General features: G+C 44.0%; 1 protein-coding gene across 8 annotated transcripts in view; it reads left to right on the forward strand.

The window, feature by feature from the left end:
• NFIB (nuclear factor I B) overlaps nt 1-12171 on the forward strand; it is a 362435-nt gene that overhangs the window by 97494 nt on the left and 252770 nt on the right. The gene's annotated exons all lie outside the window — the stretch shown is intronic.

The following is a 12171-nucleotide window of genomic DNA, read 5'->3' on the forward strand; positions in this document are numbered from 1 at the left end:
GTGGCATATGGAAATAGCTACCTGTAAAGAGTGAAGAGGAGGAACTTCTTCATTCAAAAGCTATTTATTTTAGCAAAAAAGTGTGTTGAGCTGGCCAATTCCACTAGAGGGTATTTATTTATTTTTGGTGGTTGCTACCAGGCCACATGCTGTGATAAACATTACTACGTTTATTGGCTGCAAATATGTTGTAAACATTGGAAATGTACATATCCGAAGTGTACATGTTGCCCCACAATGGGCCTGATTATGTGTACCCCGGAAGGATAGTCTCTCTTCATTGCACCATATATCTTTTTTTGCAATCCTGTGGTTCAAACTTTATTGGATAGGACCACGTATTCTGAGTTTTTCCTCTGTGATGGGAACTCCCATTCAGAATCTGAGTCTTCCTGCACCATGTTCTGCGTGCCCCTCTGATTATCTGGGCTTTTCCTCCTTAAAGTTTATCAAGATTGACCTGCTGCAATTTAAATGGAAGATGTGGACTTTAACTATTTTTTGGATGTGATAAAGTCCGCACACCTCACATACCATCACATGTGTAAACTGTGCTTTGCGCAAGGGGTCAGAATTATTAGTCATTTCCATAACCAGGCCCTAAGTGGGATAAAGGCATTGCGAATCTAGCCACAAAGCTATCACATGAGCTAAGAAGCTCTGAGAGAATTTATGCGAACACTGTGAGTAAACTTGCTAATTCGATGGAAGGGCTCCCTCTGCATCTAATGTGGATTTTTTTTTACGCTGCTGACAATGAATATGAAGTGCGGCAAGTCTTCACTCTAAAAGCTTAATGAGAACAAACATTTTCTGGAAACCATAAACACTAATGGAGCCCTTGTGGAGAGTGTTCGGAGAGTTGGGGGATTAGGAAGGACGAGCCATCATTCATTCATTTAAAAGACCAAACAAATCATTGAGTTCAAAAACTGCAGGGGGTATTACTTCAATAAAGCGACTTATCTACAACCCTATGCATGTTTCAACCTATGTGAGACACAAGTTAATGTTGTGGTAACATGGAAAATCTTATGGGCTTCTGTGGTCCATAAATAGACGTGCCTAACTGCCCCGTCTTGGTGCCTTTTGCAAATATTGACAGAAGTTCTGCCCCTTTTTTTATTATGTTCAGTGGTTGGGGTCCTCGCCCTGCAGCCCTCACAACCAGTCTCATCCTAATAAGATGGTGCTTTTGGCCGGCGTGTGCCAGTCATGTAGAGGTGCGCATCCTCACTTTCATGGATTTCCGATGATGCCTGAGATCCCATTGTAGTGTTCGACCTTAGGGGCTCCACTGTTCGATCAACCCTTTGTGGGTGATACTTGCTGACTTTATCTGTCACTGGTTAGTCTTTTCATTTTATAACATATTCAGAAGAGATTCTAAATGAACAACTAACCAGACTCGGTTTAAAGAAGAAATTGAGGCTCGAAAAGTAAGAGAATGTTTTGGCCTGTTTGACTACTCTAAAATAGCGCCTCTTCCTTGATGCCAAAACTATATTCATTCATTTATGCATTTGTGGGATTTCTAGAGTGTATTGCTACACAGAAGGGCCTCCAAGTGCTAAGACAGCATTCAGGTTGCAATGCCTCGAGCAGACATATTATCTTAAAAGGACTGGTTTAACAATTTCCTGAATTTTAATTTGGACACTGTTCTCCTTAATTGCAGTGGGGAGCATTCCAGAGCTTTGGGGCAAGGAAGGCGAAATGAGCGCCCTCCACTCCTAGTTTTCTTTATCTTGGGGACTATGAACAGTTTCTGGTTAGTGGAGCGCAATATTTTTGTAGAGTAGTAAGATATTAGCATTCTTTGTATCACCCAGGGTCCCATCTTGTACATTTATTGATGGGTAAGGCATAGTCCCTTAACTGAATTCTTTTAAACCCTGGAAGCCAGTGCAAGGTTGCCAGGCGGCAGTGGCCAATTTAAGTTTAGGAATTTTGAAAACATTTTTTATTAGCTGGAGTCTTTTTACCACAGATTCGGTGCTCCCTAGATATAGGGTGGTTCCAATAGTCAAGTTGTGAGATAACTAAGCCTTTCACCAGCACTCTCCGTAAGTGTACAGGCAGCCATCTCAGTAGCTTTCTCAGCATCCTGAGGAGGCCGATACAGGTTGGTGACAATTTCTTGGCTTGGATTTACATCGAAAGTTTATGATCGCGCCAAAAGCCCAAAATCTTGACCACCGATTTAGGGGTGGGGTGAGTGACCAGGAAGTCTGGCCAATTCAACTCCATCCACCTGGCAGGGTTGTTTCCCACCACCAGCATTTAATTTCAGACTGCTTGTAGCCATCCAGTCTACTACATGCTTGAGGCAGTTTTTGAGATGGGTAGATGTCCTTTCTGTTCGGCAAGAGACGGAGATGACAATTTGTGTGTCATCAGCGTGGGATATAGTAGAGAAACCATGTGCCTTTATGAGTTGTGCTAATGGGAGCACATACAGGTTGAACAAAGTAGGCCTTAATGAGGAACCCTGAGTCACCCCGCTTTTTAGAGCATAATTTTGGACTGTGTGTCTTCTTCACATGCTTGAAAAGTTCTGTTTTGTCAGAAGGAGGTTAGGGACAGGAAGCTGAACCATTTTATGCTAGTCTGGTTATACAAAGGCAAGAAGCATGGTGATGTTCTGAACAGCCTGATGGTGTTCCACAGAGCACTAGCCATTGAAAAGGGCTTAAGAGAGCAACATCAAATTAAAATTCTGCAATTTATATGCATGTACTTAACCACTGTAACCTGGGTTTGGATATGCAAAGGAACACGACAGGGTCATGTTTTGCACAGTCTGGTGGTGTTCCACCGAACACTGGCCAATTAAATGTGTGCAGAAGACCAACAGAAAGCTGTAAATTCTGTTGTTTCCATGCATACCTAAAGGTACTGTGTGGTTGCTCTGGAAATACAGAGGAAAGCAGCCTGGTGGAGTCTCAAAAGATGTTGGTCCTTTAAGTCAACGGTTTGACACTAGATCAAAAGGGACTTTTCTATAGATCTTGATCATTAGCAATTTGCACCTATTCCTTTGAGAAGTGTAGACATTTGCCCTAGCAAGAGGGAATAGGAGGGAACCAAGCACTCAGCTCTGAAGACACCTCGTTGCAGTGGTCACAGCTGACTTATTTAACACATATGCACTTCTTGAGATCTGAGCCCCTCCCGCAGAAGTCTATCCAGCTGTTCTTCAGCTCTCTGCACTGCAGGATCCAGGGCGCTTCAGACATGTTAAAACAAAAGGAAAATGAAGCAGGGTAAAACTAGATACCTCCACATCTGGTTTGAGTCAGCGAAATATGCTGCCTTGCAGAGTAGAGCTCTGGGTGCGGTGGGTGGATTGTATGTCAGAGGAGGGGAGAGGCTGTGGGTGTGAGCTTTCAGCATGAGGAGTGTGCTGCTGGTGAGGTGCCTTGGGGTCATCAGTGTGGGCTGCGGCGGGAAAGGTGTCCTACCCTGAAAGACTTGAGCAAGGAGGAATTAAAGAGAGCAGATGGAAAGCAGTGGGAACCGGGCTTATATAAACAAGCGTACCTAAAAGCACTTTTTGTTATGACATTTTTTATGTAAGCCATTTGAATAGAAGTTTTCTAAATGATTACACACCTTCCGGGAATATAGGGAACATTTACAAAACTTATTGATAAAGGCAGAAATATATATGTAGTACATGTTTATGAATAATAAATTTGCTCTAAGGGTATAAATCAAAGCCCGTCCAAACAATCCCTTGAGCTCTATTTCTGATTGTCAATTCACTGCTGCATTCACCTTTTGTGTAACATGAGGTTTTACTTCAGTGCACAGATACACTCCTTGCACACATGTTCTGCTGGCAAATGACCACCTAGTAGTCTAAACTGAGTGAACGGTCTAGAGTATGTGGCTTTAACATATGGAGAGTGCCCAAAACTTTACGTACAACAAAGGGACCCACTGCAAAATGTAGTCATGGGCCCCTCAAATTCCACACCTTTCAGATACAGTAAAAATGTCTTGGGGTAGATGGCAGCATTCCTACACCGCCGGGCACTAGTTTATATCCCTGCCAATAACTGTTTCTTAAAGGAGCTAATTTAAGTGTGCACAGTGGCCCTTTGGTTGGTGAGTGGGGACAAGGGTCGGAGTCTGGCAAAAAGCTATGAGAGTCTCTTCACTGGGGTAACATAGCAGAGGGAGAGGGAGAGCAGATAGGGCAGTGGGAGGTCTGGGGTTGGTGCAGCGCACCAACAGTTGGAAAACCTTTTCCAAGTTGGGAACAAAGGGCCTGATTTAGAGCTGGTGAGTGATTGGAGAATCGTGATTTGTCGAGGAAGTGGTAAGTCTTCGGCTACCGGATAATTCTGAAATGCAATTACCTTCAAGGTAGGAATAACATGGTTAGGTAGGTCTGCTGGAGGATTCTTCACCGTCGGGTATGCCTCAGTTTTAAGATGTATTACCACTCAATTCTAAACCAGGTTCCAAATATTTATTTTGAACTACCTTCGCTCAGTGATAAATCATATTGTTGAAATACTAGGGCATCTACCAAATGATTTATGCACAGGTTTAATACCGCCTCAAGCCTCTGGAAATTAGCCTTGCTGGATAACATATAAAGTATTTGTGGTGATGTCTTCTGATACCCTACGTTGGCTAACTCCTTTATTTAATTATTTTTTTATTCATTCGGAATCCCCTCAACCACTCTGTCGTCCTGCAAAATCCAGTGTCAGGGAATCTGTAGAAAGTTTAAAAAAATATACAGTGAAAACTTCGTACCGCTTTCTTAGCTGTGGTTTTTTAGGTTATGAAACTTTGGAGTTAATAAATTCTTGTGGTGAAAGGGCCACATATCTGTTGGGTCTTTCACTGGAGCCAAATAAGCAGTCTGCAGACTGCATACCCTTGCATGATAAGATATGCAGAAGAAAAAAATCTGGTACAAAAAAATAAACAATACTTATCTTTAAGCCAGCATCTGTCATCTGCCTTGGCAGACAGTGTTTTCTTTCAGTCCAGTACGAAAAAGAGAGCTGAAAGATTTATGGAACAGCTTTGTTTGTGCTCTGTGATGCTTAATCAATTTTTATTAAATTCTACATTATAAACTTGGCTTCTATAGGGTTCTCTTTCAGTGGACTGCTATAATGCATTGGGCGGGAGGGAAGTGAGAGGCACGGAGGCAGCCTAGAGTAGAACAGAAAAGTGGGGGGAGAAGGGAGGCAGAGGGAGAAGGGGAGAGAGGGGGAGGGACAGGAAAGAAAAGTGCAGGAGACACAGATGGGCGAGCATACGAGGGAGATGGGGAGAACACAGAGGAATGGGTAAGGACAGGAAGTGATGTAAGAAAGAATGGAGGGAAAGGAAGAGAGGGGTAAATGTGAAAGGCGAGGGTAGCCGATGATTAGGTAAGGAGGGTGGTAAGAGGCAGGAAGTCTATCTAGAGTGGAAGCCAGGGTGAGAGAGACTATGCGTGGCAGTACACAAAGTGAAGGATAAGGATAGAAAGGAGGGTTGAGTCAAGGAAGAATGAGGAGAAAGTGAAGAAGAATAAATGGTGAGAGCCAGATGAGAAGAAAGAGGATGAATAAAGAGTAAATAAAAAGATAGAGATATGAGGAGACACAAGAAACAAACATAGAAAGGCACAGCGGAAGAAGCTGGGAGGAGAGATAACATAGAAAGGTGTACAGGACAATGCAAAAGAAAGTGAGAGACTGGAGTAGATGAGAGTTTAAGAAAGTAAAATAAATCTTAAGGTGCGGAGCAGAGGGAGGGATATATTTAAAATCAGGCAAGAATATAGGAGTGAATTAAGGGTTAGAGAAGACAGGGGAGATGATAGAGAGAAATAGAAAGCAAGGGGAAGGGTTTCTGATACATAGTAAAGAGAGAGGAGTTACGCGATGAACCAAATTTTAGCCAAATATTCAGTATGAAATAGCCAAGTGTTCAGCATAAATCTGCGGTTCTCAGGGTTCATAAATGAAAGGCTACATCGATATTTGTCCATCATGCAATGATTTTCTTTGTGTTATACGATTGCCTTGATTCCCAGTACTTACATAGATATCTAAACAAGGAAACTTTACACCCCTTCCCCATCCTTTTGTTGCATACCCCCAGTTTGTTTCTTCCTAGTTGTGTCTTTTCAAAACACAACAATATCTGTGGAGTGACCAACTTTGGAAACGTATGATTGTACACTGAGTTTTTGGTGTTTATATTTACAAATGTTACATGTCATTTATATCCATGACAGGCAGCAGTTTAGACTATGTAGCTTGTCCTTTTTGAATACTCCTAAAATAATTACTCAAAGGAACGGCTTCCCAGGGGGATGGCGATATGGTGAGCTCCATGCTCAGCGTGATGGCTTAACCGTGGAAGGGGTAAAGATCAGATCATGCCAAGGACAACCAGTATTATACAGAAAGATAGTTTACTTTTTTCTTAGGCTGTCGTTTCACTTTAGGGAATATGGCTGATGCCGTCTTTGGGGTTTCCTTGAGTATTCAGTAGCAACAGCCTTTGGAAGTCCTGACACTCCCTGAATCCAGCTGGTTTAGCTGGAAAGTTTCCAATTTTTTAAATGCAGATTATGGCTAGTTATCAGTTTTTTTCAATGCCAGGGATTGCCAGGTTGTGGTGTCTCACTTTTTCATGGATACCCAGCACTGCGTTTTGCCAGGTTACCTCTCTTGCCAATAACCTGCTGTTCTTACTGAATGGTCACTGTCCGAGAGCCGGGTCTGTCATTGCCCTTTTTCTAGGAGAGCAGAAGGTAGGGGCTGAGCAGAACCCTTCCTTTTAAACAAACAAGACCACTGTGAAAGAAATGTAATGAAAGCAGGCCCCGGGACTTGATGCCCGTTGCACTATGAATTCCATCTTAGAATGTGCAGCTGATGGCATGCTTTGTGAATTAAGGGATTTATGTAATGTTTGGCAGGCTGTACCCAATTCTGTCAGGTGGACTAAGGGATGTCTTCTTCTACCCTGGTGGCCTAATCCTGAGGCATAAATCCAGGACTAGAAGTAACTGTGAGATCTGCTAGTCTATGGAAACCCTCATCACATTCTCAGGGGGCCCTCATTTTTTTTTTAGGTCACTGCCTACGGCTCTCCATAATTAGAGATCTCTGCCAGGCACATGGAGCTGTTGGCATGGCAGTTCCTCTGAAGGATGTGAGGCTTTGCTGTGCAGTGCCAAATCAGGTGTTTAAAGTTGAAAAAACATAACGTTAATGGTCTTGGTGGTCTGAGAGTAGTTTCCCAATGCATGGAGGAAGGAACTGGGGCATAGCTGCAGGAGGGGTGTTTGGGGTGGTACACCCCACTAACAAATGAATTCTGTAGTAAATAGTTGCATACAAATGCTTCCAGTTGGGTATAGTGAGGTGTCTGTTGGATTTTTACCTGCACACACAGACAAAAACGCAGACACTCCCTCATGTACGTTCTGAAGGCCTTATAGATGTTATTCAGCTTGAAAGGTATTGCGTTTTCAGGAGCCCCCTAACAATCTACACTCCTCTTTCTTTCCACTGCCTGTTAAGCCCCTCTCATGTCCTGCTTCTCATATAATGTATTTTAACAAGATGTCCTTGCGTGATTGTTAAGAAATCTGAAGCTCACCTCCTCTCCCCAATCATACTGGCTAAGATATGCCCCTGAGGGGGAAGCTCATTAATCCTATTTCTTTTTGCCAGGCTTTCTCTCTCAGTCAGCCTACTTGCCCTAAATAGGGTAGACAATCTAATTTTCATTAATCCATGGCCCAGTATACGTTGAGGAAGTGGTCAAAGGTTTCCACAGCCAGAGGCAGCAGATGCTCTGCTAACAGAAACATGGCAGTCCACCTGGCTTTTAGTAGAAGAGTCTTGTTTTTGGTGAACAGGTATTCTGCCACGTTTGTGCTTGAGTATCCCGACTGCCAAACTCTAAATAAGCCAGAAGCTGTTTTCCATAGTGTTTGAAAAGTGATCTTGTGTTTGCATTTTTGGCTGTTGAATTTGAAGGCTGAAGTTCTAACCATTAATTTCTTCTTCGGGTTACCAAACGGTGTGATTTTCAGCCCCTTCATTTATCTCTCTATGTTTTCTTTCTTTAGTTAACCATAGTTGGAGGCACTTGGAAAAATGCCAATCGACCTTATCAGTCATTAGTTAAAAATGAATTGCCTCAGCACAACATTTTTAAAGATCCTAACACTATTTAATAAAAGAGTGCAAATAAATTATAATATGCAATTGTGCATTATTGAAGCCACTTCACTTTTATTGTTGAGAAGAGAATCCTATTGTTGGGTGACCATGTGTGTCAACTTTCAGGGCCTCAAAGGCCCCCTTTGAGGGAACACATTCTACAACATTTAAGAGAAAGAGGTTCTTGGCGCGTTTCCCTACAGTGTGATCAGTGCCGGCAGCCTCTGGAGCGGATAAGGCTGGGTCGCCTTTATGTGCAGTGCACTGAGAGGGGAAGGAGGCTTTGGAGCCATTGCCAAATGAAGTGGTGATGATGGGTCTGAATCTTGGAGCCGGGAGTGCTGCTGGCAGGCGCACCCCTCAGACTCCATCATGCTTTTTTGACCTAGTGGTTTGGACACGGTGCCAAGTGTTTGTAACAAGATAGTGCGGTTAGTTTTGTCCCGTTACTGTTTTTTTTTTTGCAACAGTACATTTCCTTTTAGCAGTTTAAATCTTTCCATACGTTTGTTCCTGAGCTCGGTAAACAAAACCTAACTGCATGTTGAGCGCCTCTCCGGATTGGTTGAGGCCTGAGTTGACCCGCTCCAGATCATGTGGGAAGGGCTGAATAAAAGAAACCTTTATGCAACTTCTAATTCGAGGCACATTTGGGCCACAATTTTATACAGACTTTTCGGGCTACACATGGCTGCATATGGCACAGTGCCCATGCACTCCTTCTCTGAGCGAGTCTACTAGTGCGCATGTATTGGGCCACTCACTGCCTTGTGTTGATCCTCACAGTGAAGCAGAAATGGACAGTTTGAAATCAACTTTCATTTCTCTATCGCTGCATACCGAGGTGTTCCCGATACTGGAAAAAATAATAATGCACATCCATTAAATGGGGAGAAAAACACAAGCTAACCAATGTGGTGTGGGCATTCCTTATCCTCTTTGTCAAGTTACTTTACGATATTTTACTCCATATATCTTTATTACTTGTCTTTCTGCGTGTAATTTTTTTCTACGTAGGTTTTTTTAGATTTTGTTTACTCTTTTTTCATTTTTTCTTTCTTCCTTACTTTCTTCGGTTCTTTCTTTTCTCCTTTTTCTTACTTTGTTTCTGTCTTTCTCCCCTTTATTTGTTACCCTCTTTCTCTGCCTAATTATTTCTGTCCTTCTTCCTTTCTCTATTTCACTATTGTTCTTCCCCTTTCTTTCTTTGTATCGAAGGTTCTCTTTTTCTTTATCACTATCTTGCTTTTGTAACATTTCTGTAAGTAGTATCTTTTGTCTAATTCTCTCTTGATGTCGTTTCTTGCTTCCTCTGTATTTAATACTAGTGGGTGGTAATTAGAAGATGCTTTTAGACAAGACATTGTGGGCCTAATTATGTCTTCTGCAGACGGTTTTCACTATCCGCGAAGTCCTGCGGTCAGGTTGCCACCAGTGCAGAGGCCTTCCCGTGGGCCCCATTTAGAGTTCCCAGCTAGATCAGCGGGGAACAGCCTACAACATTGATAATAGAGCCGTCTTCAATGCTGTAGTACGCAGGGTGCACCAGCACCAGACCTGATGTTCACTGTCGGCAAAGCAGTGAACATTGCAACGGGGCTGGCTAAGGGGGCCCTTACACTTCCCATGCCAAGTGCAGGGACAGTGCAGGGGCCCCCCTGGGGCATCCTGCACCCCATCTGAGCCAGCCACTACATGGCAGTGCTACTACCATGTAAAAGCTGGCGGGGGGGTTGTTATCTCCTGGGTGGCATTGCTTGCAGCGCTGCCCTGGTGGATTAGAACCGCCAGGACCGCCAGTGCCTCCTGTGGAGGAGAACTGGCGGTGCTGGCGGTCCCACCATAGCACGACCTCCACCACGACCCTGGCAGCCTGAAGACCGCCAGGGTTCTAATCAGGCCTTCTGTCGCTAAGCCAGTGTCATTGAATGTATTGAATAACAGTAGACTCTGTCCAATGCTTGCAAGACGTCATTGACTTTGTGAAATACAACACAATATGGACTTAGTATTCATAGTTCACAAAGTACTCAAGAGGCATTTTAGTGCCATTTTGTTGTATTTGTGTATTTGGGTCCTGATCGCAAGCCATTATTACCTTTGCTCTTGAACACATCATTCAGTTATTTTACTGTTTACTGTACATTTAAGGCTACATTTTGCAGTTGAGGAGTCTCTTTATGACCTTTAAGGTTGTGTATGAATAACTGACTGAGTGACATGGCACTGCTCTGGCAAATAATTGATCTAAGGAGACTTAGCAGAGGTGCACAGTGTTCAACCTTAGAATTGGGTCCAAACTTTTGACAGGTTTATACGTTTTCTTTGAGTCACCACCCTATGTTAAATTGCATATTGTTTTGAGCTTTCAGTTAGATACTCCACCCTGTGTACACTGACCTTAACACACTGGCAATTCTTCTGCGTTCACTGCTAATGTCCCTCCTCTTTAAGATTGAGTATTGTGGCAGTAATGACCTGAAAGGAGAGCTCTGCTGAATAAACCTCCTGTCTGACTAACCCGTGTTGACTATTGGTATTGTACATAGCCTCAACGGTCATCTTTCCTGTTGCCTAGTATTGGCAGCAGGCCTGCAGGGAGTGCTTCAAAATGGTGGCCCCAATTCAATGAAATGTTCATTGTTACTGGCTTGTCGATAAGGTAGAGTTTTCTGGTGTTTTGTGTTAGGAGAGGTCTTCTTCAAGAGACTGCATTCTGGCTGAGTCTTTATGAATTTTGGCCTTCTGGAAGTATCAGATAAGTTTGATACATTGGTGAAAGCTTTGCCCCCTTTTGGAAGAGTGCAACGATGCCTTAGCGGCAGGGCCTGAGCAGGACACACAGACGTGCGCAAAATCGTTTGAGATATTCGCGGTCTGCTTATAAGCAAGTCTCTGTTAGGGGATGCTTCTCTATTTAAGGCTGTACTTCATAAGAGCTTTCTTGGGCTATTGGTGATCGCGAACTTTTTTAAGGTAAATATTTGAAGACGACGTACGCAGGAGAATTTTGTTTCGTGCAGTTTGTAGCATTTCATATCCAATGCACGACGCATGTGTACACCACTAGATTCAGCGTGCCGGAGACCCTGCTATGTCAAACCTCACATGTATTTAACTTTGGGAAAGGACAAACTATGAGGGCACCCCTGCCCCCTTCACTTTGTATGTGCGGTTGTTCCTTTTTGCTGTTTCCGTTCTGAAGGAACCCCCGACACACACTTGCAGCCGTCGGCGGCTGAGAGGCTGCGGTTGCTGAGGAGCGTGCCCATGTTTATTGGGAATATTTTCCTGGTTGCTGAATTGCGGAAGAGCGGCCTCGAGCCCCGCAGCACTGACTCATAGAAGGCCCCGGCGATGCACTAGGATCCAGCCGTTTCCTACCTTTGTTTGCTGATGAATTGATCGGGCCTGGCGGATGCGAGCCCTCAGCTGCGGGGTTCGGTGGAAGGAAATGCTTTACCGGTGAGCGGTGCTGCGTGCTGGCCGTTCAGCAGCCGTCGTGTGGTGGGGAGGCGGATACCTGCGCGCGCCGCTCCACCACGGCGATGCACGGTTAGCACGCGCCGTACAAGGACCCGAGGGTGCCCAGACGGCCGTATCAGTCGGGCAATGTTTGCTTCCCGCTGAAATGAGAGCACATTGAAAAGCTCTTATCTTAGCTAGTAAACGACATCATAGTTACCAGACGCGGTTAACTGTGACCTCAAGTCTCTCTTTCTTAACATGCCCGCGTGATTTCCTAAGAAACCCTTCCATACCTTCGCTAAAGAACTATTTTTGTAAGTCGTCGTGCTTATTTCGCCAGTGAAAGGGCTGTAGGAGGAATGGGCCATACCGGAGTCCGAAGTGATCCCTTCCTAGCTAAAAGCAGAAGACAAAAACTGTGCTAACTGCCCCACTTTGCATGCCTTCACACCTTTCCAACATCAGTGTCCAAATGCATTTGCCCCTCGTCCCACCTCTTCTG

Source organism: Pleurodeles waltl, chromosome 1_2 (genome assembly GCF_031143425.1).
Source record: "Pleurodeles waltl isolate 20211129_DDA chromosome 1_2, aPleWal1.hap1.20221129, whole genome shotgun sequence".
Classification (NCBI taxonomy): domain Eukaryota; kingdom Metazoa; phylum Chordata; class Amphibia; order Caudata; family Salamandridae; genus Pleurodeles; species Pleurodeles waltl.